This window comes from Thalassophryne amazonica, chromosome 3, assembly GCF_902500255.1.
Source record: "Thalassophryne amazonica chromosome 3, fThaAma1.1, whole genome shotgun sequence".
Taxonomy (NCBI): Eukaryota; Metazoa; Chordata; class Actinopteri; order Batrachoidiformes; family Batrachoididae; genus Thalassophryne; species Thalassophryne amazonica.
In genome coordinates this window covers 74144901-74172568 of record NC_047105.1, presented here as the reverse complement: position 1 = coordinate 74172568, position 27668 = coordinate 74144901, and the positions used below count along the sequence as shown (strand labels likewise).

The 27668-nt window shown below is 43.6% G+C and overlaps 1 protein-coding gene across 2 annotated transcripts in view; it reads left to right on the top strand.

The window, feature by feature from the left end:
• Positions 1-27668, top strand: part of LOC117507043 (low-density lipoprotein receptor-related protein 1-like) — a 446568-nt gene that overhangs the window by 79140 nt on the left and 339760 nt on the right. The window lies entirely within an intron of this gene.

Here is a 27668-nt window from a genome sequence, read left to right as displayed (position 1 = left end):
TCTTTAATTTCATGAATCAGCATGTGCTTTTAAAAATTTGACCCTGCAGTGGACAGCATTCGTATGCTACTTACACAAACATTAACATACATTTGTGGTCATATGTTTACATACATTTTCCATGAATGTGAGTCATGACAATATTGAGCTTTGACCGATTTCTTTGATCTGTACTTTTTTTGGAAAAATGATTGTACACTATCCATTTTTTAGGAGAAAAAGATAAATTATTGCACAACTAAATTCATTTTAAGCTATTTGAAAATTCCTGTAGAGCAGGTAGCTCAGTTGATAAGGAGATGAGCTACCAATACCTGAGTTTGATTTCTGGTCATGCTGCCTGTCTGTGTCCTTGGACAAGACACTTTATCTTCATTGTCCCAGTTCACCCAACTATAAATGAGAACTGGCTTTGGCTGGGAATGTAACCTGTATCAGACTCGCCTCCCATCCAGGGATAATCATAGACTGTCAACTGCTTCAGGCTACGGAATGTAATGATAAGCACCAGCACTGGGCCTCAGGACTTCTTCCTGGCATGGACTCAACTTTTAATCACACTACAGATACTTTTGGTAGGGCTGAGATTAGGACTTTAGAAAAGCTTTTCCAACCTCATGTTAGTCTGGTTTATCTGGTTGTAAAATCAGTTTTGATGTGTGCTTTGGGGGTATTGTCATATTGTAATACGTTCTGTTCATTTCAGCCTTCTAAGTGATGGTTTAAGGTTTTTCAGAAGAGTTGTGATGTAGTCCTCCTTCTTCATCAGGGTTCTAGCTAGGATCAGATTTTAGCGTAGTGGTAATGTCGAGGGAGCGAAGCAACGGGGGGGTGCAGAAGGGGGTAAGCTTTTGAAAATTCAAGCTAAAAATTGGCCATTCTAGGGGTACCCAAAGGGGAAAAGCCAGGTACGACAGCCCACGTCCCTTCATCATGTCCACAAGGCTGGGGAAGTTTGTTGAGTGGGCAATCTCATTCTGGGTTAGCCAGTACATGGCCCTCAGTGAGGCAGTCGGACTCTGTGGACCTTTTTAAGTCAAGACTTAAAACCTATTTTTATTCTCTTTCTTATGAGTAGTTTTTATTTTGTTATGTTTTATTCTTTTACTTCTGTTTTTAATTAGATATTTGAATTTTTTTTATTTTTATTATTTTTATTTTTTATGTTGAACTGTCCTGTGTGAGGCACCTTGAGACGGCTTTTGTTGTAATTTGGTGCTTTATAAGATGATTAAATTGAAATTGAACAACATTTTATTGAGTCTTAAAGTAAATAAATATGAAATTGGTTACTGGATCCTTAAACTCTGGACATAATAAACTGTACATGGTGGATCCTTGATCTCTGGACATAAACAGAAATAAAATCTGTTAGTTTTTGTCAAAAGCATTTCCTTTTGGGCGCCAGCGAGCCAAGATGGAGTAAAGACGTGTGTTTCAGAGCTCCTGCATCCTTCCACATATTCTTTATCAAAAACGACCTTTTGTTATTAAACGTGACCTAAACCGGACTGTTGGTAGTCGGTAGTTCGAGTGAGACACATATCATTGCACGTCTCTCTCAAATGGCGGACAAACTACATAAATTCAGGTACGACGATAGCACAGCACAGCTAGCAGCTAACACTAGAGCTACAACAAGGCAGCGCACTACAGAGGATAAAGACCCGCAACACAAAAACTTGACATGAGCGAGGAAGTAAAAGCTGAGGTTTTGGCCTCTATACGAGGTGACATCTCCAAAATTATAAGAGAGGAAATACGGAGTGCAGTTTCTGAGGATTTCGACGCTCTCAAGGCCGACGTTAAGGCTATACGGGATGAAATCGCTAGCAACGCCGCAGCAACACAAGCAGAAATCACTTCTATGGGAACTGATATTGAGGACGTGAGAGGTGGTCTATCAACATGGTCGTCTGACGAGGTAACAACATTGCAGACTACCGTGAGTGAACTCTGGAGCGAACTAGTGAAAATACGGGTAGATGTGAGGAAATGGAGGGGAGGATGAGATGCGGAAATATCCGTATAGACGGCGTTGAAGAGCAGCCAAACTCCGCCAGCCCCAGCGAGGCCTCTAAGATTATCAAGGAGGCTTTGCAGATGGAAAGGGCTGTAAAAGTTGATCGTTCACACTGTGCGCCCGCACCCAAGAATGTGGGAGATGGACCCCGAGTCATAATCGCCAAGCTGCATTATGATGGAGACGCTGCGGATATTTTGAGAAGAGCCAGGGTCCAAGCTCCGCTGATCTACAGTGGGAAAAGGATTGCAATATTCCCAGACTACACTACCAGCGTGGCCAAAGCAAGAGCTGCCTTCGCAGATGTACGGAAAGTTCTGCGAGGACGGAGTGATGTGCGCTATGGACTACTTTACCCAGCAAGACTCTGGATCACTTATAAAGAGGACAGTAAGGAGTTTCAAGACCCCGTGAAAGCCATGGCCTATGTTAAAGGGACTATCTTCCCCGCTTCAGCCGCCGGATTGGAAATTTAAACGGACCCTTAAAGACTAACCTGGGACGACTTGGACCAGCGGTTTGCAACATTGGGACATTCGTGTTTTTATTTTATCTAAAAGCGCTTTTTCATCACTTATTGTGAGTATGAACAGTGAAATTATCTAAGTTCTTAATTGGTCTGTCTCAGGAAAAATGTTTAAAATGGTTTTATTTAACTAATCCTCATATAAATATTATAATGTTAAAGTTAGTACTGCTTGCTCGTTTTGTATGAATATTTTTGGTATGTTTCACATGTTGTCAAGGTATTTACATTATTGGATGTAGGAGCCTGAATTCTCACACAGTTATTCTTTTTACTTTCTCCACTGTTGTATTATTTACACACAGCCAGTATCTGTGGCGTGTGCTTGTTGCTGCTTATTATAGTGGCTAGGGACTTAAACCCACCAGTCAGCACAATGTTATTAACACACAATGTTAAATGTTTCTTTTGCGTTCTGATCCTTCTGTTCCCCGAGGATCTAATTACACTAAGCGTACAACGGAACATCTGCATATCTATCTAGCCAAACATGGACATACTGTACAGCAATACTATCACATCTTAAGTTGTTATTCTGGTCTTCAGCATTTACTTTACTCACATGATTGGTTTTGTATGTTAACTGGCCGTCTCTGCCTCCATCACATTAATATTTTGCAGTATATGTAATAGCCATGAGTACACTTAATGTAATAAGTTATAATGTAAAGGGTCTTCATAGTCCAATTAAAAGAAAGAAAGTATTATTGCAACTCAAACGATTAAGGTGTCAGGTAGCACTTCTACAGGAAACACATTTGTCAAATGACGAACACGAAAAATTGAAAAAGTCTTGGGCTGACAAAATTTACTACTCATCATACTGTTCTGGTAGGAAGAGGGAGGTAGCCATATTAATACATAGGCAAATCAACTTTACTGAAACTCTCGTTCATAGAGATAAGGAAGGCAGATTTATATTGGCGAATGGGATAATCGATGGGATAGCAGTATCATTTATAAATGTATATGCTCCCAATGAAGATGTGCCCGGGTTTGTAAAATCAGTTTTTAATATGATTGCAGAGTATAGCTCTGGGCTTCTGATTTTGGGGGGGGGATTTTAATTGTGTAATGTCAAATTTAGATCGACAACCTTTTTCAAAATGTTAAAAAACTTATCTGTAGAAGCTGGACTAGTGGACATATGGCGGTCTAAATTTCCAAAGGAGAGGAATTTTACCTTTTACTCAAACAGACACGCATCTTACTCATGAATTGACTATTTTTTTTACCACTAAAGCTGAATTATACAGAATTGAAGATATCACAATACTGCCCATCACAATTTCTGATCATGCCCCCTTTGTGCTTCAATGGGATATAGGACTGACCCCAGCATCCAAGCAATGGAGACTGAACGCCTTTCTTCTCAATGATAAGGAATTCATTGCTCTTGTTAAAACAGAATTTAATAATTATTTAGATATAAATAGAACACCGGAGACATCTCCAATTATGCTGTGGGATTGTGCAAAGGCATATTTACGAGGCTGCATTATTTCCTATGCAACAACAAAAAAAAGACAAAAGGCGGCCAAACAGCAAGAATTAGAGGATAAAATAAGAGAATTGGAATCCAAACATAAACAGAGTAGAGCACCCAACATCTTGAATGATCTGAATATATCTCGTAGGGAGCTTCAAGACTTACTATCAGAAAAAATTGAGGGAAACCTGCGCTTCGCAAAGCAACAGTATTATGAAAATGGGAACAGAGCAAGTAGACTCTTAGCCTTCAGACTTAGAAAACAGCAGTCTTCAAAGGTAGTTCAAAAGCTAAAATTAGGTCATAAATCTATTATAAAACCAATAGAGATAGCCGAGACATTTGCTGAGCTCTATAAAGTTCTATACAGTAATAATGATACTTGCTCCGATGAGGCTAGTATAGCGAACTATTTACGTAATATAAATGTCCCTGAATTACCCGAGGTAGTAGCTAAAGAATTGGATGAGCCAATTCAAGAAGGGGAAATAAAACAAGTTATCTCATCCCTTAAGAATAATAAATGTCCTGGCCCGGATGGCTTCATAAATGAATTTTTTAATGTTTCAGGGATATTCTTACCCCCCCCCCCCCCCCCCCTTTACTGGATGCATATCACTATGCTCTTGAAACAAAAACAATGGCGCCATCTTGGTCTGAAGCCACAATAGTAGTATTACATAAAGAGAGCAAAGACCCTACCGATTGCAGTTCATATAGGCCATTATCTATGCTCAACAGAGATGTACGCATTCTCACAGCTATTCTTGCTAGACGATTAAAAGATATTATAACGCAAATTATACATCCAGATCAAACCGGGTTTATTGCTGGGAGGCACTATGGAAATAACTTACGGCGAGTATTAAATATTATATCTCATCAGAAAGAGAATGAAGTAACAACAGCTATAATTTCCTTAGATGCCCAAAAAGCATTCGATCACGTTTCTTGGAAATATTTAATTCAGACATTAAAGAGGTTTAAATTTGGGCCTAAATTTGTAGATTGGATACACACAATTTACTCGTTCCCACAGGCAGCTGTCAGAGTCAATGGTGTCAGATTGTCACATTTCAACTTAGAGCGTGGGTGTAGGCAGGGGTGCCCGCTGTCGCCTCTTTTATTCGCAATTAGCATTGAACCAATAGCCCAACTCATCCGGGACGATGATGGCATTAAGGGAATTTTGATTGGCACAGAGGAACATAAAATCTCACTCTACGCCGACGATGTTCTATTATATCTGACAGAACCTGCGACATCAGTTCCACACTTGAAGGGAATGATTTATGAATACGGTTATTTTTCAGGTTATAAAATAAATGTTGACAAGACAGAAGCAATGGATATCAATAGTAGCATCGCCCTTAGTGTAAAGCAACAAAGTGGTTTTAGGTGGCCCAAAGAGGGTATCAAGTATTTAGGCATTAATATTCCTCTCTCTTTACATGATATGTTTCACGTCAATTATAGTAAAATTCTAGACACAATTAAAAATGATCTAGAGCGGTGGTCAGCGTTGCCTCTCTTTTCTTGGTCGCATAGAAACTATCCGTATGAATGTTCTCTCATGATTGATGTATTTGTTCCAAATGTTACCAATAATAATACCAAAGTCCACATTTGTTGAATTGGATAAAATTATTTCAAAATTTATTTGGCAAGGTAAGCGCCCTCGCATAAAACTTAAAACACTCCAACGAACTAAAGTAAAAGGGGGGTCAATCTTCCTGTGTTAAAATACTATTTCTGGGCAGCTCAATTAAAGCCATTGATATCTTGGATTCAAAGTGATAACCATACGCGATGGTTGGACATTGAACAAATGATGTGCTCTGAACCATTAAAGGTTTTACCTTTTTTAGATGTTTCCACGAAGGGTTTGTCATTGTGGATGAGAAACACCCTTAATATTTGGAATAAAGTACGAGTTGCATTTAAGTTACCAAGAGTTCTTGCAATCCTAACAAGTATTGGACATATGGAATGCTTTACTCCGAATATCCTAGACAAAGGTTTTGCAAAATGGGCCGATCAAGGGCTGGTGTTTATCCATAATCTGATTGATAAAAATAACCTTATGCCATTTGAAGAGCTACGTAGGCATTTTCAACTCCAAAAAACTGATTTTTTTATGTATCTACAGTTGCGCTCTTTTTTGACCACACACAAGGAATGGGAAAGAGTGTTAAACCTCACACCAATAGAAAACTTCCTATTTCAATCCCAAAAACATGAAGGGGACAAGAAACTGATAACAAAATTATATAGGGTATTTTTGTCAATGGATCAGCATAAGCCTACTCAAACAAAACGAAGATGGGAGGCAGAGACGACCAAAACCATCTCGGAAGAAATGTGGGAGGAAGCATGGGCAGTGGCGCACAAAACTACAAATTCCAACACATGGCGGGAGTTTAAATGGAAGATTCTTAGCAGATATTTTAGGACACCAGATCTAGTTGCTAAGATGTACCCCAATGTACCAAGCTTGTGTTGGAGAAACTGTGGTGCAGCAATACCCAACCATACACACATCGTCTGGACATGTCCTAAACTAAAAAACCTTTGGGATGAGGTGCACAGGGCTCTAAACCAGATCTTAGAAGTGGTCAAAGGATATTACAGTTGCGATACTTGGTATTGTTCCGGAAGAGGTGCAGGGAGGGTCTAAATCTTATCTCTTAAACATCCTCCTCACAGCAGCTTTGAAGTGTATTACAATTAAGTGGATGCAACTAGAGGTAATGGAACTTTACCAAATGGAAAAGATAACATACATGTTAAGACTTCAAAAGCCTATTTTTGCTGCCCAGTGGGGTCGTGCGAAACCCTTATTCATGTAAACCCACATTTTGTACACCTAAATTGCTATTTCTCGGGTACTGTGTTGGCAGCGCATTCGTATCCCCATTCATTTTCCCTTTGGATGTTGTGATGCTGAAGCCAGGTATACTTTCCTGTAAAAAATTGATTGTGATGTTTATTTTATGGCATGTTCAACGATGTGCTGACTAAGGTAACATATATTACTGACGTATGACTGTGTGATATGCTGTGTTGTTATGAAAAAATTCAATAAAAAATTTAAGTTCTAAAAAAAAAAAAAAAAAAAAAAAGCATTTCCTTTCAGACATTATTACGAGGTCTGTGAGAAAAGTATCGGACCTTTTTATTTTTTTCAAAAAACCAGGCGGCTTTTGAAGGCTTTCAGTAGAGTGAGTATCTGAGAAATTGTTTAACAGCTGGACATGTTCCAACTTGTCCTTAAGGCTTCCAACGGAGGTGTTTTTCCTGTGGCGGCGCGCCGCTCCGGCTGCCTGCCGATGCACCAATCCGTCCGCACGTCTTTCATTACAAAATCTCCTTTAACAGTGAAATGTCCGGATAAACTGCTGATCCCGAGCTCTTCTAAAACTTCTTTGTTCTCTCACGACGTCCTGGGTCAACATAGGCTTAAATTTGGAGGTTTTCAGCTCGATACAGGCTGACGACGGCGCCTCAGAGCGCGGCGCGACATCCCGCTCTGTGGGAAGTCCTTAAAGCGACAGTAAGACTCCATAATCTCTCATCAGCCGTTAAAATTTTCACCGAAAACCAGCTGAATTTCTCGAATGGTGTCCACTTCGATCTGCCTCACAGGTTCTGAAAAAATTTTGATAAAGCAAAGCGCCAGTCTCTCAGGAAGAAGTCAGACAAAGGAATTCCGACGAGGGGGGTGGACCACTCCTCACTCAAGGCCTGCCCACAGACGAATGACGTAACCGACAGGCGTGAAAAAACTCACGCATGCGCACGAGGGTTCAAGGTTGGCTGATGTAATCGCACGTGATTCAAATCCATATAGTTTTTGAAAAAAATAAAAAGGTACATTATTTTTCTCGCAGACCTCGTATTGGCATGAATGTCTTTCCATATCTGAGCTGAGCTCTACAGCTCGCTGTGCTGCATGTCAGGTTTATAAAGAATGCAGGACGTCTCATTTTGGGAGGAACAAATGTTGTAGTCGATTGTAGTTTATTGTCTGTATTGCAACGTTTGTAAGAGGTGTCATTTTATTTACAGCGGCGATTCGTTTTGAAGTTATTAATTCCGAGCGGACTCTGTCTCAGAGAGACAGAGTCTGAGAGCCGCGCAGCGTTTGAAGCTCGTTTCTCGACTGCAACAAGACAAGAGTCCCAGTGACTTTAATTCACACAAAAATGACTCATGATATTTTAATGGCTTTCAGAGAGGTTAAGAAGCGGACTTACCGCTTCTGAAGAGCAGCGAATCAAAGAGCCACGAGCCATTGAATCGAAGCATTGCTTTGATTCATGCTTCAAACTGGAGTTGCGCTGCAGAAACGGTTGATTACAGACGCTGTATTGAAAATCGTAACGGTCCTAAATAAGCGTAACGGTCCAAAATTATAGCGTAACGGGCCGTAACGCAAGTTTGCGCTAGCTAGAACCCTGTTCATTATTCCACTTTGTACAGTACACAACCTCAGCTGGCAAGAAAACAGCCCCAGAACGTGATGGACCTCCAGCATGCTCAACAGGTGGTACAGGATTGTAGGGGTTGTATGCCTCACCTTTATTCCCCCAAGCATACATTGTGGTCAACCAATTCAATCTTAGCATGATTTGACCATGAACATTTCCTACAGAAGGTTTTTCTTTGTCCAACTGAGCAGCTGAAGACTTTAGCTGAAACTTATTTCTTGTCCAAGATGAGTATATGTAAACATCTGACCACAACTGTATTTGCTCATTCAGTCTTGTGGATTCTGTGATTCATAACCTGTTAGTTTATCGCCAAAATTCTGATGTCTGTGGCTTTAAAGTCAATTTTTTTCCCCATTGGCTGGTAGCAGTGTTGATCTTAGACAGCAGTTATGTAGATGAGTGAGTGAGTGAGTGAGTGAGTGAGTGAGTGAGTGAGTGAGTGAGTGAGTGAGTGAGTGAGTGAGTGAGTGAGTGAGTGAGTGAGTGAGTGAGTTAGTCAGTCTGTCCCAGGCAGGTTGTGTAGATAATAACTAAAAAAAAAATGCTATCATGTTGTAGCTCATCATATTAAAAATATTAAAACTGAATAATGTATAAGGTTGTAGATGGGTTGTCTCGGAAATTAAGTATAATGGTCATTATTAAGGTGAAGCTATGCGATAATTTGAAAGACCATTGTGGAACTCTGGACATGTACATCCAACAAGGAAAAGGTATGATGTACACCAGTAATTCTGGGGGTTGTGATGGGGTCATGATGAAAATTAATTATTCACTGGACAACCTTGAGTATATTGCTTTTCAAGAATGTGCTTACTGTTGTCCAGTACTTTGATGTAACTTATGGTTTAGTGCTGTATCCATAAATTGAATTGAATTGAAATATGAAGGTGATGGAATTCAATACTGTATGACTTTTGTTATAAAGGATGATGAAGATGCTAAAACAGTAGGTTATATTAAAATTTGAGCTTTCAAAGCTTATTCTAAAAGCAGATGTCACATAACGTATTAGATTTAATTGGCTGGCCACAGTCAGAATGGAGGCACAATGAAATGTTTTATGTGATTGTGAGAGAGGTTATTCTGTTTAAACAGTCCAGTCATGTTTAATGAGGAGATTTAGAAAGTTTGTCTTTCTTTGAAAGATGTAATTTCTTTTTCAGAATTCAGAACCACAGAGGACAGTCATAAAGGGGAAATGCTCAGCCAAAACTATGACTGGAAAAAAAAAAAAAATCCTAGCCATCATTTTCATAGTCTTCATTAGAGTTGAGGCTAAATCCCTGTGTGGGTAATGAAAGCAACAGTGTCTTTTTCTTCGACTGAGATGTCTGTAGTTTTTGAAAGAGGACACAGTCTTGGGGTATATGTGTGTGAACATGTGTCTTTGTTCAGAGAGGCTTGGCTCAGGAGAGTGAGTGAGCGACTGGTACGCAGAGTGCTGCAGATGGTGTCTAGATGTAGAAAAGCAGCGTGAGAGGCAACCTGAAGGTCATTAGAAAGTTCCACAGAGCAATGAAAAAACCAATCCATCACATTCATATGAATGTGACAGACATTATCAATTCTTTTTATCAATGCCGGTGTCGCTGACTGAACGGTCCCCCTAAAAATCAGTCCCCCCCTGTCTTTACTACGCATGTGTCATTTCGGAGCATCCGCAGCATCATTTCTAAGCGTCAGCTGCGATCCAACGATTATCACCTCGTTTCTACTTAAAACTGCACTCATCTCACTGCACTGCAGTCATCATCTAGCTCAGCGACAGATATCTGAAGCTTTTGTACAACAATCATTTCCACATAAATTCAGCATGATTTCATAATAAAAGATGGCGGATCGATCAGAGTGCCGCAGCTGCACGGCAGACGTTTCACGAATAGGACTGGACTTATGCTAAGCACAGACAGAGGGACTGACAGATGGACAGACGCAGAGTCTTTGCAATAACCGATGACCATATTTGAAGGCCTCAGGTAAAAAAAAAATGGTTTGATTAAAGGAAAGCAAAGGAACCTTCTCTGTGTCCCATGTCTTCACCGTCACACTATTAATTCCTTTTGTTCTTTACTGTCAGACTGTCCCTAATCTCTTATCTGTCAAATTTATTTTGCTGGTCCAATCTATTCCACCCACCAGTCAAAAGGCAGGATTCACCCTCTTCAGGCCTCTAGTCCATGATAGAACCACATGGAGAAAGACAACTGTTGCCTTTCACAGTCATATCTCTTTAGAGGCACCAATTAACCTGACCCATATGACTATGGCTTGTGGTTTGAGCCCACAGTATCTCTGACATCTGCGTAGAAAGGTCCTGGACAGTCATTTTCACCAAGGCCTACCTTAATGTGAGGTGTCACTAAAAGACCATAAATTCCATGTTATTTGTCATAACACTTGAGTATTCAATCAAGTTGTGGTCAAAATGCACTTTACTCTTTGTATTACTGATACTGGAGTTGTGCTGAAAAATTTACAAAGGCATAATGTAATGATTAATAGATGTTTCTGATTTAGTGTACATGAACAACAAAGTGTGTGCAGTTTCAGCATCATTTGATGGCACTTTGTCAAATATTTTTGTTTGAAAGGTGTTTTGGAGGAGTTTATTTATTGACTCGTATGGACAAGGCTTCACAGTGACCTCTGTAGGCATGTTGGCTATTACCAGTGAAGTCAGCCGCTGTCCAGTGCAGCTGCTTTACCCTGCTGTGTAACCTTCCACAATACTGTTCTTTGTACCCTGGGGTGTTGGGTTAGACAGTCGCAGATAGATACTGACAGAATACGGTAAAAACAACACTTTGAGTTTATGGCCTGTACTGGACTGATAATTAAAAAGCCATACAAGGAAATAAGTCTCTGTCAAGTCAGCAGCCTTTGGATAGTGTGTAGAACTTTTCTAAAGCTGCTGTCTCTTTGAACTTTACTAAATTGTCTTGGTCTGTTCCCGTGTGCAGTGGATCCTCTGGAAAATAGTAAATGGACTGCATTTATATAGCACTTTTCCATCTCACTCAGAAGCTCAAAGCAGTTTACAGTGATGCCTTGCATTCTCTCTCTCAGTCACTCACACACACACACACACACACACACACACACACACACACACACACACACACACACACACACACACACACACACACACACACACACACACACACACACACACACACACACACACAAATGTTAGGCTGCCATTCAAGGCTCTCACTAAACACCAGGACCTGCTCGGGAATTAAGGTCCTTGCCCAAGGGCCCTTAGTGATTGCCTGATCTGGCTGGGGTTTGAGCTGCTGGTCTTAAGCCCAACACTTAACCACTAGACCAACACCTCCCCTACACACAGGAAGTCTGTAATGCTGAATTGACATCTATAGTGCCTGGCTTGTAATACAGGCAGTTTTACAGAGCGTTCAACAGAAAAAACTAATACAACATACATTAAGCAGTACTAGCGTGTTGCCCATGGGGATCTGCGGTCTGTAGGTTGGGTAGTGTTCCTGAAATAGGTAGCTGACTTTTTTCAGGGGTGGCAGTACATTTAGCAAAGTTTATATAATGATTTGTAATGGCATGTGAGTCCATACATCTGTGATGATGTTATGGGGGTCACCCATTGAAAATGTGTGGCGCATTATGAAGTGCAAAATACGACAACAGAGACCCCGGACTGTTGAACAATTGAAGTCATACATCAAGCAAGAATAGGAAAGAATTCCACGTACAAAGCTTCAGCAATTAGTGTCCTCAGTTCCCAAACGCTTATTGAGTGTTGTTAGAAGGAAAGGTGATGTAACACAGAAGTAAACATATCACTGTCCCAGCTTTTTTGAAATGTGTTGCAGGCATCCATTTCAAAATGAGCAAATATTTGCACAAAAAACAAAGGTTATCAGTTTGAACATTAAATATCTTGTCCTTTTGGTGTAATCAGTTGAATATAGGTTGAAGAGTATTTGCAAATCATTGTATTCTGTTTTTATTTACATTTTACACAATGTCCCAAATTCATTGGAATTGGGTTTGTATTCATATCATGTCGAGTCTTGAGAAATAGAGCCATAGAATACAATGACAGGGTTTGTCCAATATTTATACAGTCTGTGGTTAATGGCCATAAGTGCAGAATGAAACTCTGTAAGCCACTTGCAGGTATGCACAAAATAACACAAACATATTTTAACTGAAAATGTCATTCATCGAACATTTACCAAATAAAAATGAATGTACCTTGAGAATGGTTTATCATGGGAAGTGTACAGTGTTTGGCAGAAGCCCACACTGAGTACCGCCTGCATCAAACCTTCAGTTGGAATGTTGGAATGAGAATCATTTGTATGCATGCTTTATATATTGGTGACTGCAGCTGCCTGTGGATGTGTTTAACACTCCTACTGTCAGAGGTTGAGTTTTGTTAGTTTTGTATTATCAGGGTTTTGGTTTGTTTATTCTCTTGTTGGGATTTTTCTGCTTGGGTCTGTCTGTCTCATCTTTCTCTTTGTTCTTAGTGATGTCTGTTTATCTCTCTCTGGCCACGCCCTGCTTCTGGTGCTTTCCGTGTGCACCTGTTCCTGATTCACTGATTACCACCTGGGGTTTTAGAAGCTCACTGGGTGGTTTTGTCCTTTGCCAGTTTGTCATGCCTTGTGCCCTCATTCCAGCTCTGTATCTGTGTTCTTGTTCCTGCCTGCCTTATAGTGTGCACCTGACCTCTTGCCTGTTGCTTTGACCATGCCATTTAGCCTGATGATTAGCCTGATGATTTCTGTACGGCTGGTTTTGTTGGACTGCCTACTCATGTACCGACCATGGCTATCCTCTTCAGTAAAGTATACATACTAAAAACCAGAGCTGTCTGCTGGTGCCATGCATTTGTGTCCTACCATTCCTGAGCATCCCACCTGTCACCTGCCTCACAGCTAGAAGGTCCCAGGTACCGTTCCAACCTGGTCCTTTTTGTGTGGAGTTTGCATGTTTTCCCTGTGCTGGTGTGGGTTCACTCCAGGTGCTCCAGCTTCTTCCCACTTCCAAAGACATGCAGGTTAGGTGAACTGGTGACTCTAAATTTACTGTAGGTCTGAGTGAGAGTGTGGAAAAGTTTGTCTGTATACATGAGCTGGCCCTGCGATAGACTGGCAGCCTGTGCAAAGTGTACCCCACATCAGTGCCAGTCACTGCTCAGATAGGCTTCGGCCCCCATGGCCCTTAACTGGAACAGGAAATTGATGGTTGGGTTTATATGGCTGCTGTCCATACTGTCCAAGGAGCTGTCCACGGTCCTGACCATAGACTGGTGGTGTCAGCACGAAAACTGAATAGACGTGCACAAGGTGTTCTGTTTATATTTCTAATACATAGAAAGACATGATAAATGTTACATTTCATTTTATTTAGGTTGTGGATGTTTCATTGCATTGCAAATAGGCCTCTATAAATTAATGGTTAATCGTAGCGCTTTCTCTGTTAAAGAAGACTTAAGTTTAAATAAAGAAATGGTTATCCAAACAGCTCACAGGGAATAACATTGAATCTGATTTATGGAGGTCTCCATTAATCTCATAACAGTGGCTCATTTTTCAACAATTTGTCAAATATGCAAAATTAATGACACAATTTCAGCCCCTGTAATCCCTTTTAGCTTTGATAAATCATGTTGTGCACACCCTCACAATTTGCATGTTTAACACCCACAGTATTGTGTACTCCGATGGACACACCCCAAATTGCATATGCATGAAGGCAGCAGACATGTTTAATGGATACTACATGCTGTTTTTGGTGTTGGAACGACACCGTCCTGATTGTGCATGTTTTTTGCAAGTGCTGTGGTGTCTGTGCTACGTATGGTGTTTACACATGCAAGCCAGACCCAAAATATGTAATGCATAATGTAATGTCTCACTGGTTCCTCTTGTTTGATGGACTTTCACAGAAGTGACACCCAAAGTAGTTATCATGACTAACATATACTTGTATAGTATTTATGCATTTTGCAACTGGTAGTTAAGCTAGGCTCTTGTTGAGATTGTTCAGATAAATGTCATCTGTTTGACCCTGCAAATATCTCCTTGAAGCTGCCATCACCCAACACAGGTAGCCATCAGTGTACCAAGGAAAAAGATCTTTACTCAGCATGAAAGGGCTGTCAACCTTGCAACACTGTGATTGATAAGAACAAGGTGTAGATTTGAGTGCACTGACATTTGAGCTGTCTATTTTTTCCCAGCTCGCTTTCTGTTTCCCCCCTTTTCTGTAATTTTCTATTAGACTTCATTTACAGTGTGCTTCTCCATCAGTGTACACGTGGCTACAATAGTCTTTATTTGCCAAGTATCTTCAAAGAATACAAGGAGTTTGAACTGCACTCTCTCTGTACAAGCATGGATAAATATATATGTTGTTTTGATGTACAGAGCGCTGTAACATCGACCAGAGGGGGGGAGTTTAAACAATGTGTGTCCATGGTGTGAGGGTACAGAGATGTTACCAGCTCACTTCCTGGTCCTTGAGCGGTATGAGTCCTGGATAGGGGGCAGACTGGCTCTGATGATTTTTTTTTTCTACATACCTGACAGTTCATTGAAGTCTGTGCCTGTCATGTTTGAAGGCAGAAGGAAGCCAAATGCAGATGGACATGGACAGGACAGACTGGATGATGGATGTGTAAAAGATGATGAGCAATTCCTGGGGCAGGGTGAACTTCCTGAGCTGTCTGAGGAAGTACATCCTCTGCTGTGCCTTTTTTCTGATGGGATCTATGTGGGAGGGCCACTTCAGATCTTGGGAGATGGTGGATCCCAGGAACTGGAAAGTGTCCACAGTAGACAGTATTGCTGAGGATTTGGGGGGGGGGGGGGGGGGGGGGGTGTCCTCCTGAAGTCTACTATTATCTCAACAGTCTTGAGCGGGTTCAGCTCCAGGTTGTTCTGACCACACCAGAGGACCAACTGTTCCAGCTCCTGTCTGTATGCGGCCTCATCACCATACTGGATGAGACCAATGATGCTGATATAGTCTGCAAACTTCAGCAGTTTAGAACAGGCGTACCCTGAGGTGCAGTCACTGGTGTAGAGCAGTGGGGAGAGCACACACCCCTGAGGGGTGCCAGTGCTGATTGTCCGTGTGCTGGATGTGATGCTCCAGCCTCATATACTGTGTCCTGTCAGTCAAGAAGTTGGAGATCCACTGACAGGTGGGAGCTGGCACAGAGAGGTTGGAGAGTTTTTTGATGGAGAATGTCGGAGATGATGGTGTTGAATGCTGAGCTGAAGTCCATGAACAGGATCCTCACATATGTCCCTGCAGAGTACAGGTGCTGCAAGATGTAATGCAGTCCTATGTTGAATGCATTCTCAACTGACCTGTTTGCGCGGTAGGCAAACTGCAGGGGGTCCAGCAGGGGTTCTGTGATGTCCTTCAGGTGGCTCAACACCAGCAGTTCAAAAGACTTCATGACTACAGATGTCAGGGCAATGGGCCTGTAGTCATTTAGTCCTGTTGTAGAGGGTTTCTTTGGGACTGGGATAATAGTATAGTGTTTTAAGCAGGAGGGGACCTCGCATAGCTCCAGAGATCTGTTGAAAATCCGGGTGAAGATGGGGGCCAGCTGGTTGGCATATGCTCTCAGACATGAGGGAGAGACACCATCAGGTCTGAGAGCCTTTGTGATCTTTTGTCTGTGAAACTGCTGGCATACTTCCTCTTCACAGATCGTTTGTGCGGGTAGGGTTGCAGAGGGGAGGGAGAAAGAGGCGTTCAGGGGAGCAGGAAGTCCATTGTTGGGGTGGGGTGAGGTGAGAGGTTTTAGAGGTTCTCTTTCAAACCTGGCATAAAACAGGTTCAGCTCCTCAGCCAGTTGGGGGTTCTCCACAGTAAGTAAGTAGTAAGTAAGTAAACTTAATTTGTATAGTGCTTTTCACGGACAGAAGTCATGAAGTGCTTCACAGTGATGAAAATATATAAAAGATCGTACAGTCAAATAGATAATATAAAATTCATAAAATGCAGCAACACAGCGCGGGGTCAGTTTGGACTAGAATACTTGCTGAAATAAATAAGTTTTAATATGCTTTTTAAAGGCATCCATTGAGGCCAGAGAGCGCAGGTCTAAAGGAAGTGCCTTCCAAAGGTGGGGCGTGGTGGCTTTGAAGGATCAGTCTCCACGAGTTTTAAAGCATGTCCGTGGAGCCATCAGCAGGATCTGCCCAGACGACCTCTCAGCTTTGGAGTTGGGCTGTAGGGCTTGATTAAGTCAGTGATGTAGGTAGAGGCTTGACCATGTAGGGCTCGAAAAGTAAGCACCAAGATTTTAAAGTGGACATGATACACAACAGGAAGCCAGTGGACAAATTTTAAAACAGGTATAATATGGGACCTCCTGTTGGTGCTGGTCAACAGCCTCGCGGCTAAGTTTTGAACATACTGGAGGCGAGCTAACTCTTTCTCGTTTAGGCAGGTGTACAGGCTGTTACGGTAGTCTAACTGCTGGATTATCCAACAGAGGAGGAACATACAGCAAAAACAGAATAGGGCCCAGAACAGAGCCCTGGGGCATGCCACACAGCAGGTTGCCTGGCTTGGATATAATGTGGTTGACAAACACAGTAAAACTCCTACCAGCCAGGTATGAGGAGAACCACTGGATGGAGCACTGGACCGGACAACCCAATCAGATCTCGCAGCCTGTTTATCAGGATCTGGTGATTGACTGTGTCGAAGGCCTAGAACAGGTCCAACAAGATCAACACTGTACATCTCCGGCAGACATCATGATGTCACTGGACACTTTCAGTAGCGCAGTTTCTGTGGAATAGTGTTTATGAAATCCTGATTGAAACGTGTCGTAGATGTTGTGTAACTCTAAGAATGATGTAAGTTGTACAAAGACCACGTTTTCCAACATTTTTGCCAAGAAGGGAAGTTGAGATATTGGCCTAAAGTTCTTAATTTCTGATTGGTCCAAGTTGAGTTTCTTAAGTTTTGGTTCTACAACTACATGTTTGAAGGTGTTAGGAAGAAGAGAGCGACAAGTTAAACATTTTGGTAACCCATGGTCCAGTTGTGTCGAAGATATTCACAAACAGTTTAAATGGCAATATATCTGCAGAACCAGAGGAGGATTTCATTTTGGCCACCAGTGCTGAGATGTCTTCAAGACATACAGGATTAAAGGAGGACCAAACATGCAAGGGAGGTTCAGCATGGCCTGGACTACACAAGGAAGGTGGTGGGATTTTATTTTTAATGTCCATGATCTTATCCACAAAAAGGTCAAAAAGTCATTGCTGTCTGCCTTACAAAGCGCAGGGGCAGCCGAAGTAGCAGGAGACACAATAGAGCTTATGGTGTCAAACAGCACTTTAGGGTTCTTCATGTGGATGCTATCAGTTTACCGAAATAGTTCAAGATCACCTCCTTAATTGTTTTATTTAAGGTGGACATTAGATCCCTGAGATGTAGTCTGTGAACCTCAAGGTGGAGGATGGTCTTCTGTAGTTAGTGGTATGCTAAAACCTCTCCTGAGAATTGTTTTTCAGTCTATCAGAGTAGCTCCTCTTTGCTACTCTGATCGCTACTCTGATCTCCTTTGTCAGCATATTCCTGGCCTTGTACAGGAGCCTGTCATCACTTCTGTAAGCCTCCTCCTGAGCCCGAAGAAGCTGCCTCAGTTTAGCAGTAAACCAAGGTTTGTTGTTGCTTTATGTACAGAAGGTTTTGGTCTGCACACACAGGTAATCACAAAGATGTCACAGTGTCACAAAGTCCATGAATGTCTGTGGATGCACCTTCAAAGATGCGCCAATCTGTGCAGTCAAAACAGGCATGTTTTTTGCAGTGTGGTGTCATTCTAAATAGTTTTCTTTTACAGTTTTATACATGTTGAGTATCACATTTAGGAAAGTGTTTGCTGTGGAAGCTGAATTGAAGTAATGCTATATGCAAAAATTTTAATATCTGTAAAATAAATATAAAGGAAAGAACATTTTTTTTCATTTGTCTGTGTCCATCCTCTGCCCATCCCTTCACTTATTCTGTGGTTATTTGCTTTGTTTTTTTTTTTTGCCCTTGACAGTCTTTCAGCTTGCACATATGAGCATTTACAGAATATTACAGAAATTGTAAAGCCCACTGAAAGCTTCTTTGTGCTTATCAACAAGGTCAAGGCATATTGGGTGTTCAGTGCCATGGTGCAGTATAATTTGAAAATTACCAGCTCAGCCATTAGGTTACTTCAAACTGCGACATGTTCTGGGAAGGGAGAGAGATGGGAGATCTCCATGTCTTTGTTATTATTATTTATGTATTTATTTATTTGACACAGTAAAAACTCTCTCCTTTGTATTTATCCTGGGAGATCTTTTAATATGTACGAAGGCAGACGTATTAAACAACCTTTGTATATACTTTTTCGGGTTGGGCAGTTGAACGGTTTCATCTATTTTAGATAACTGACCAACAATCAAAATTGTAAAATAAACTTAATCTCACAACAATCAATTTTTTTTTTTTTTTTTTTTTTTTTTTGTAAATTCTGTTTATTACATTTTTGGGGGGGGGGGGGTTAACACACAAATGCACAAACAATACACAATAAACAAACATTAATGTTACATAAACAATGCTGCGGGACTGGTCCATATGGTGAAGAAGCTTGTGGTGTTAATATCACAGAGAAATAATACACAACACTCGTGCAGTAGCCTGTGTCATGCATAAAAATATAACAATAAAATTAAAATATGAATCAAGCCCCTGCTCTCTGTTCCCAATTCAGAAATATGGCAAATGACCATCATATTACAAATTTAAGTCCAGATTATGATCAACTCCCAAAAGTTCCAGTGGTATCCTCCATTTATGCAGAAAAAGGTGAGTCCTTCCATTGATACAATGTCCATGTTTTTCCAAAGTCACAACCTCTGAGATCAGAGATTTCCACACAGGGATAGAAGGGGAGTCCTTTATGGCTTTTCTTGCCAACTTTAAAAATAACTGGATTTATCTTCATTTGCTTTAAGGGAAGCAGGGAGCATCCCCAGCAGACATATAAGTGGGTCTACTGATACCTGTTGACTTGTTGCTTTACTAATATTTGAGCATACTGCCTTCCAGAACATTTAGATTTTTTTTTTTTTTTTTTTTTGCATTCCCATAAGCAATGCAACCTGGTGCCTATGCAAGATTTACATTTGGGACAATTTGGTGAAGTTCCTGTTCTATACTTACAACAATCAAATTTTAATCCAGTCATTGGAGTCCACATTTAAACCTATAAGGTAGATTTAAATAAAGTCAATTTTTTTTGGTTGATGTAAAAACGCTGCTTAATTTGATTTATCGTGTGTAATGGATCATAGTTGATCCATGCAGACCACCCATTGGCACACATATGAGACAAACACTAATTACAGTTTACATTATAATGTGAAATACAGATTTACTGTAATGATGGCTTGTTTTTTTAAATAATAACTGCATACATTTTGAGGGATGATTCAGACCAGCTCACAGTAGTGGCATAGCAATATTTACATTTTTTCACCTCTAGGTGTTGCTGTAATAATGATAAATGTATTGTCTTAACGTCTCTGACCAAAACTCCAACACCACACATCACACAATCAACAGTCATACATCCACAAATTCTTTGAAGTGCGACAAATCATCTGATATAGGCCACACCCATTTCTGTTTTTCCATTTTTATGCAGTATTGCAACATATGTAAAACAAACAAAAAAAAATGTATCTTGCCCGAGACAATCAACACCAATCTTTGCATGTGAAATCTATGGATCATTAAGAGCACAAGTTATTAAAATGAGCATGATAGCGCAAAAAAGCTGCCAACTTTATAAAGGAGAACCTACTGCAGGGAGCAGTCAGAACAGATACTCTTGCATATTTTTGCAGCATTACCTCTGATAAATGTGAAACTTTGTACAAGAATACATAAGAATGAGCAAATGCCATCTGGCAAATTTGGTTGAAGTAGGTCATTAGGGGGTGATACAAATGGACAAATGGAAAAACTGACTTAAAATACATGCACGGAATTGCACAAACTTCAGTTTGTTGTAATTGTGGATTATATCCGAGTTGAATCCTACAATTTGGTGATGACTGCATAAAGTGGGCATGCCTCATTATGCAAATGACTCTATTCTTTTAAGATTTTAATGACAGTATCTTTTTTCATTGAAATGTCGCCAAATCCCTTGTATTTGTTTGCTTTTATTTTTGATTTTTTTTTTTATTGTAATGGTGATATAGTCATTCAGTCTGCATATTTGGATGTGGTGTCTGATGCTGCTGTTTTATATAATCTTGCAGTTAACTTTTTCTGATAGAACTGTTTACTTAGTTTTTCTGCCCTGGGAGAAGGAGTGGTGGAGTGGTTCTTCTGTTTGAAGAAGCCTTAGTTTGTTGTGCTTTCAAGAGCTGGATTTAGTTTTCCTGCTTTGCTTGTCACTCTGCCAGCCATCCCAGAAGCCCCCCAGGAAGGAATGAAAATGTGGAGCTGATATCTTGAGAGCCAGAGACTAAAGGTCCAGCCAGCAAGTGCAGTGTGGGCACAAAATGAGTCAGCACACAGTAGAACCACTTTGCCAACAGGGTTAAAGTCAGAAGTAGTTATAATTAGTTTGTGCTATAAATCGACATCATAACACTGAACTCAAAAACAACATGCAGCATTTTTTTTACCCTCAGCTGTCTGCTGCTAATTTCTGCTCTGAATGCTTGGCTGAATAAAGTTTTCTGTTGTGTGTGGGCCGCTGAAGAGGAGGTACTGCTGGCCCGCCACCACCAGAGGGCGCCCTGCTTGAAGTGCGGGCTTCAAGCACAAGAGGGCGTCGGAGCAACAGAGAGTGACAGCTGTCACTCATCAACAGCACCAGCTGTCACTCATTCTACTATTGTCATCCACATCACCATAAAAGCTGGACTGCAACTCCACCTCCCCGCCGAGAAATCAGCTACCACTCAGGTAACCTTCTCTGCTGTGATTTTCTGAGACTGAATATTGTTCTGTGTGCAGCCGTTTGTCCTGTGGCTACAGTCTTCTGCTGGATTGGCGTACAGTGTGGGTTTGCGACGTCTTCACCTCTCACTCCTTCCAGAGAAGCGACTGACAGGAGCTGCACGGGTGTTTCTGTTTCTGGAGGTGGAGGTTCTCCCTCCCGGAGGAACTGAGTATTGAGAGATTACTGAGTGTGTACTCACACACCCACCATTAACGGTTTCTGTTTCCTGCCAGCAGTACCAGGTCTGACAGCTGGAGACGGTGGCCACCTGGGGACTCAGGACTTGGCGGCTCCGGTGTTCTTCAGATCTGTTGGCGGTGGAAGCCGTGTGGGATCCGACTCTACTCTGAACAGACGTCTTCTATCCTCGAGCCTGCCCACACGTCACCTTTTCGTATAATTGACTGTACTTCTCAACTGCACTTGTCTGTATTCCATTGTGCAATTCACAACATTAAATTGTTATTTTTGGCTTATCCATTGCCCGTTCATTTACGTCCCCTGTTGTGGGTCCGTGTCACTACACTTTCACAACAGGATTTCTCGGCCAGCGTCATGGATCTCAAGGGGCGTCAACCATCGCTTGAACAGCCAATGGAAGAGCGAGGTGCACAGGCGCCAGCAGGAGGCGTGTTAGGTGAGCTGCAGCACATCTTAACCGCTTTCACTGCTCGGTTGGACTTGGTAACCGAGCAGAACGTTATTCTCAATCGGAGGATGGAGGCTCTCACCGCCCAGGTGGAAGCGCGCGCACAGGGCGCTGCTGCAGCACCTCCTCCTGCTGACCGAATGCCAGATACAGACATTCCAGTGGTCGTTCAACGAACCCCCCCTCCATCCCCTGAAGCATACATATGCCCTCCGGAGCCGTACAGAGGTTGTGTCGAGACATGCGCAGACTTCTTAATGCAGTGTTTGCTCGTCTTTTCACAGCGTCCCGTCATGTACGCGTCAGTTGCTAGTCGGGTGGCTTACATTATAAATCTGCTTCGAGGAGAGGCACGCACGCGCCTGGGCTACGGCGCTCTGGGAGCAGCATTCACGGCTCCTAAGGACATATACTGGGTTTGTGAGGGAGTTCAGGCAGGTGTTCGACCACCCTCATAGAGGCGAGACCGCTTCAAGCGTGCTGCTGTCGATAAGACGGGTTTCGGAGCGCAGCGAAGTATGCAGTCGACTTCCGCATCGCGGCAGCGCGAGCCAGCTGGAATGCTGTTGCGCTCCGCGCCGCCTTGATAAACGGACTGTCTCTGGTCCTTAAAGAGCACCTGGTGGCGAAGGACGAGCCGCGGGATTTAGACGGGCTTATCGACCTGGTAATACGGTTAGACAACCGATTAACAGAACACCGACGGGAGCGAGACGAAGGGCGTGGTCAGGCACAAGCCGTCCCTCTTCCTCCCGGGTCTGAAAGGGAGCCGTCTTCCCCACGCTCCACAGCCAGGGCACTCCACGTGACGACAGCTTCCCCTGCTGCCGTTGTTAGGGAAACGAGCAGGGCCAAAAAGAGATCAAATCAGAGACAAAGGAGGCTGGTCTGTGGGGAGTGTTTTCACTGCAGCTCAACCGAGCACACGCAGAAAAACTGCCCCAAACGGTCAAAACAGCAGCACTTGTCCTTAGAGACTGGGCTAAGGGTGGGTCATAATACTCACGTGGGGAAACCCCGACGATCTGCACGCATCCCAGTTACGATCCTGAGTGGGGATCTAACTCTTCACGCCCCAGCACTGGTGGACACGGGGTCGGAGGGGAATCTGCTGGATAGCAGATGGGCAAAGGAGGTTGGGCTCCCTCTAGTGGCCTTACCGTCACCATTGTCGGTACGGGCACTAGATGGCACCCTTCTTCCATTAATCACACACCAGACACAGCCAGTGACATTGGTTGTGTCTGGAAATCACAGGGAGGAGATTGTGTTTTATGTAACACCTTCTACCTCCCGAGTGATTTTGAGTTTTCCATGGGTGTTAAAACACAATCCCCGGATTGATTGGCCATCTGGGGTTGTGACGCAGTGGAGCGAAACCTGCCACCAGGAGTGTTTAGGATCCTCGGTTCCACCCGGTGTGACAGCTAAGGAGGACGTTTTAGTCCCCCCCAATCTGGCGGTGGTGCCAGCCGAGTACCATGACCTTGCTGATGTCTTCAGCAAAGATCTGGCACTCACACTGCCCCCGCACCGTCCGTACGATTGTGCCATTGATTTGATACCGGGCGCTGAGTACCCGTCCAGCAGGCTGTACATCCTCTCACGTCCGGAACGCGAATCAATGGAGACCTACATCCGGGACTCGTTAGCTGCCGGGTTGATCCGGAACTCCACCTCCCCGATGGGGGCTGGTTTCTTTTTTGTGGGTAAAAAAGACGGCGGACTCCGTCCACTCATTGACTACAGAGGGCTGAACGATATCACGGTTCGCAACCGATACCCGTTACCTCTGTTGGATTCAGTGTTCACGCCCTTGCATGGAGCCCAAATTTTCACTAAACTGGATCTTAGGAATGCTTATCACCTGGTTCGGATCCTGAAGGGAGACGAGTGGAAGACGGCATTTAACACCCCGTCAGGTCACTTTGAGGACCTGGTCGTGCCGTTCGGCCTCACCAATGCGCCCGCGACGTTCCAAGCGTTGGTTAATGATGTCTTGCGGGACTTCCTGCATCGGTGTGTCTTCGTATATCTGCACGATATACTCATCTTTTCTCCGGATCCTGAGACCCATGTCAAGCATGTACGTCAGGTCCTGCAGCGGTTGTTGGCGAACGGCTGTTCGTGAAGGGCGAGAAGTGCGAGTTCCACCGCTCTTCTTTGTCCTTCCTGGGGTTCATAATCTCCTCCAACTCCGTCGCCCCTGATCCGGCCAAGGTTGCGGCGGTGAGGGATTGGCCCCAACCAACAAGCCATAGGAAACTGCAACAGTTCCTCGGCTTTGCAAATTTCTACCGGAGGTTCATCAAGGGCTACAGTCAGGTAGTTAGCCCCCTGACCTCCACTAAAGTCCCCTTCACCTGGTCGGATCGGTGAGAAGCCGCGTTTAGGGAGTTGAAACACCGGTTCTCGTCTGCACCAGTCCTGGTGCAGCCCGATCCCAATCGCCAGTTCATAGTTGAAGTGGACGCCTCTGACTCAGGGATAGGAGCCGTGCTATCCCAGAGTGGGGAGTCCGACAAGGTTCTCCATCCAGGTGCCTATTTTTCCCGCAGGTTGACGTCGGCAATCGGGAACTTATGGCGGTGAAAGAAGCTCTTGAGGAGTCGAGACACCTGTTGGAGGGAACATCGGTACCGTTTACAGTTTTCACGGACCATCGGAACCTGGAGTACATTTGGACCGCCAAGCATCTGAACCCCAGGCAAGCCCGCTGGTCACTGTTCTTCGGGCGTTTTGACTTCAGGATCACATACCACCCCGGGACTAAGAATCAACGATCCGACGCCCTGTCCCGGGTGCACCAGGAGGAAGTCAAGACCGAGCTGTCGGATCCAACGGAAACCATCATCCCTGAGTCCACTGTCGTGGCCGCCCTCACTTGGGACGTGGAGAAGACCGTCCGGGAGGCCCTGGCATGGAACCCGGACCCGGGGACCGGGCCCGAAGGATAAACTGTACGTCCCACCAGATGCCAGGACTGCTGTCTTGGACTTCTGTCACGGTTCCAAGCTCTCCTGCCACCCAGGGGTGCGAAGAACCGTGGCAGTGGTCCGGCAGCGCTTCTGGTGGGTGTCTATGGAAGCCGACATCCGGGATTACGTCCAGGCCTGTACCACCTGCGCCAGGGGCAAGGCTGACCATCACAGGACCCAAGGCCTCCTCCAGCCTTTACCCGTGCCTCATCGCCCCTGGTCCCACATCGGCCTGGACCTTTGTCAAGGGCCTCCGCCGTCCCAGGCATGACCACCATTTTCACGATAGTGGACCGGTTCTCCAAGGCGGCCCACTTCGTGGCCCTCCCGAGAGCTCCCGACGGCCCAGGAGACTGCAGACCTCCTGGTCCACCACGTCGTGCTTCTGCTGGGATTCCATCAGAAGATCATCTCGGATCGTGGTCCTCAGTTCTCCTCTCAAGTCTGGAGGAGTTTCTGCAGGGACTGGGGGCCACCGTGAGTCTCTCATCCGGGTACCATCCCCAGACGAATGGACAGGCAGAGCAGGCGAACCAGGACTTGGAGCAGGCCCCCGCTGCGTGACCTCCGCGCACCTGACGCCTGGAGTCACCATCTGGCCTGGATCGAGTACGCTCACAATAGGCCAAGTTTCGTCTGCCACCGGCCTCTCCCCGTTTGAGTTGTGTTAGGGTACCAGACCCCATTGTTCCCGCTCGTGGAGGGAGAGGTTGGGGTGCCCTCGGTCCAGGCCCACCTCAGAAGGTGCCGTCGGGGTGTGGGCGTACCACCCGGTTCAGCCCTGCTCAAAGCCCGGACGAGGGCCACGGCCCATGCAGACCGCCGGCGTTCCCCGGCCCCTGCATACCAGCCCGGCAGGAGGTTTGGCTATCAACCAAGGACATCCCTCTTCAGGTGGAATCCCAAAAACTCAAGGACAGGTTTATTGGACCATTTCCCACCCACCATTAACTGTTTCTGTTTCCTGCCAGCAATACCAGGTCTGACGCTGGAGACGGTGGCCACCTGGGGACTCAGGACTTGGCGGCTCCGATGTTCTTCAGATCCGTTGGTGTGGAAGCCGTGTGGGATCCGTCTCTTCTCTGGACAGACGTCTTCTATCCTCGAGCCTGCCCACACGTCACCTTTTCGTATAATTGACTGTACTTCTCAACTACACTTATCTGTATTCCGTTGTGCAATTCACAACATTAAATTGATATTTTTGGCTTATCCATTGCCCATTCATTTACGTCCCCTGTTGTGGGTCCGTGTCACTACACTTTCACAACATTTTCTCTTTGATGGGTTTGACTAAATTAAGTGCTGGTGTTCTTGTATGTTGTTTTTATTGCTGTGACCCAGTTGTTTGGAGTCTGGTTTCAGTGACACACCAGATAAGGGGAGGTCAAGGAGTGTTTCAGGGTGGCTGCATCAAGATTCAGGAACTCTGTCCAAGAATGTGTCATGTGGTTCAGGAACATCCAGGAAGAAATATCCAGCCAGCCTGTCAGGATGTGACCGTTATGGTCAGAGCAGCAAACAGTCTGCACCGTATAAACTGTTGCAATGCTGTTGAGATATATTTGGATTAAAATTTTAATTATTTGTCTCAGTGTCTCAGAATGGTTGGCATCCTTGACAAGTGTCCAGGGTATTAATTGGTTGTAAGATGTCCTGTGGTGTGGACTTATCAGTTTCATGGTGAGTCCACGCGTCTCTTCAAAGAAAGCACTGTGTATCCTTACTGCTTTCCAACAGCAGGCCTCAGACTGGCCCACAAAAAGTCCCCTGTTCTTGTTTTGCTGGCAGCAACTTGTTGGTGGAAAAAAATGTATTTGGTCAAGCCTGTGTATGTGTACATATCTAAATATATAATTCAACAATTGTTGCTCCAGTTGACCTGAAGATTTGTACACAAAGTAAGATGTCAAGAACAGAAAGATTTGATTTTGAGTCAGGATTACAGAGTTGTTGTTGTTGTGAAATGAGACAGATGTGATATAAGGACAGGTTGTGACCCAAACACACGACTCTTGTGGGGCATATTTTCCATCAAGGTTGATGAGGTAATTTGTGGTATCTGTATTTGATGATTGGGACCAGCTGGGAAGACAGCATGTAAAGTGGTTGGAAATGTGGAACCAAAGGGAAGTTAAAAATAAAACAGAAAAGGAACATTTCAAAGTCCACAGCATGCGATGTGTAAACACGGGCTTTAATGAGGGTTATAAAAATGACACAAACCCTCAACTAAAGGTTAAAAGGCAACTGTTTCAGAAACTGAGAGTAAACCTGAATTCAGGGTTGACTAACTTCCAGCTGTCTTAACTTATGATGATGTAAAACATCCACATCAGTGGTACACAGATCACAAGATTCACTATGGTAACTGTTAAAAAAAATACTATTTTGCCTCAATGGAGTTATAATTATAATGAATGTGTTTGCAGAATATGATTTATTTAATAGCAGCAACAAAAGAATGGGCATTTCAGAAA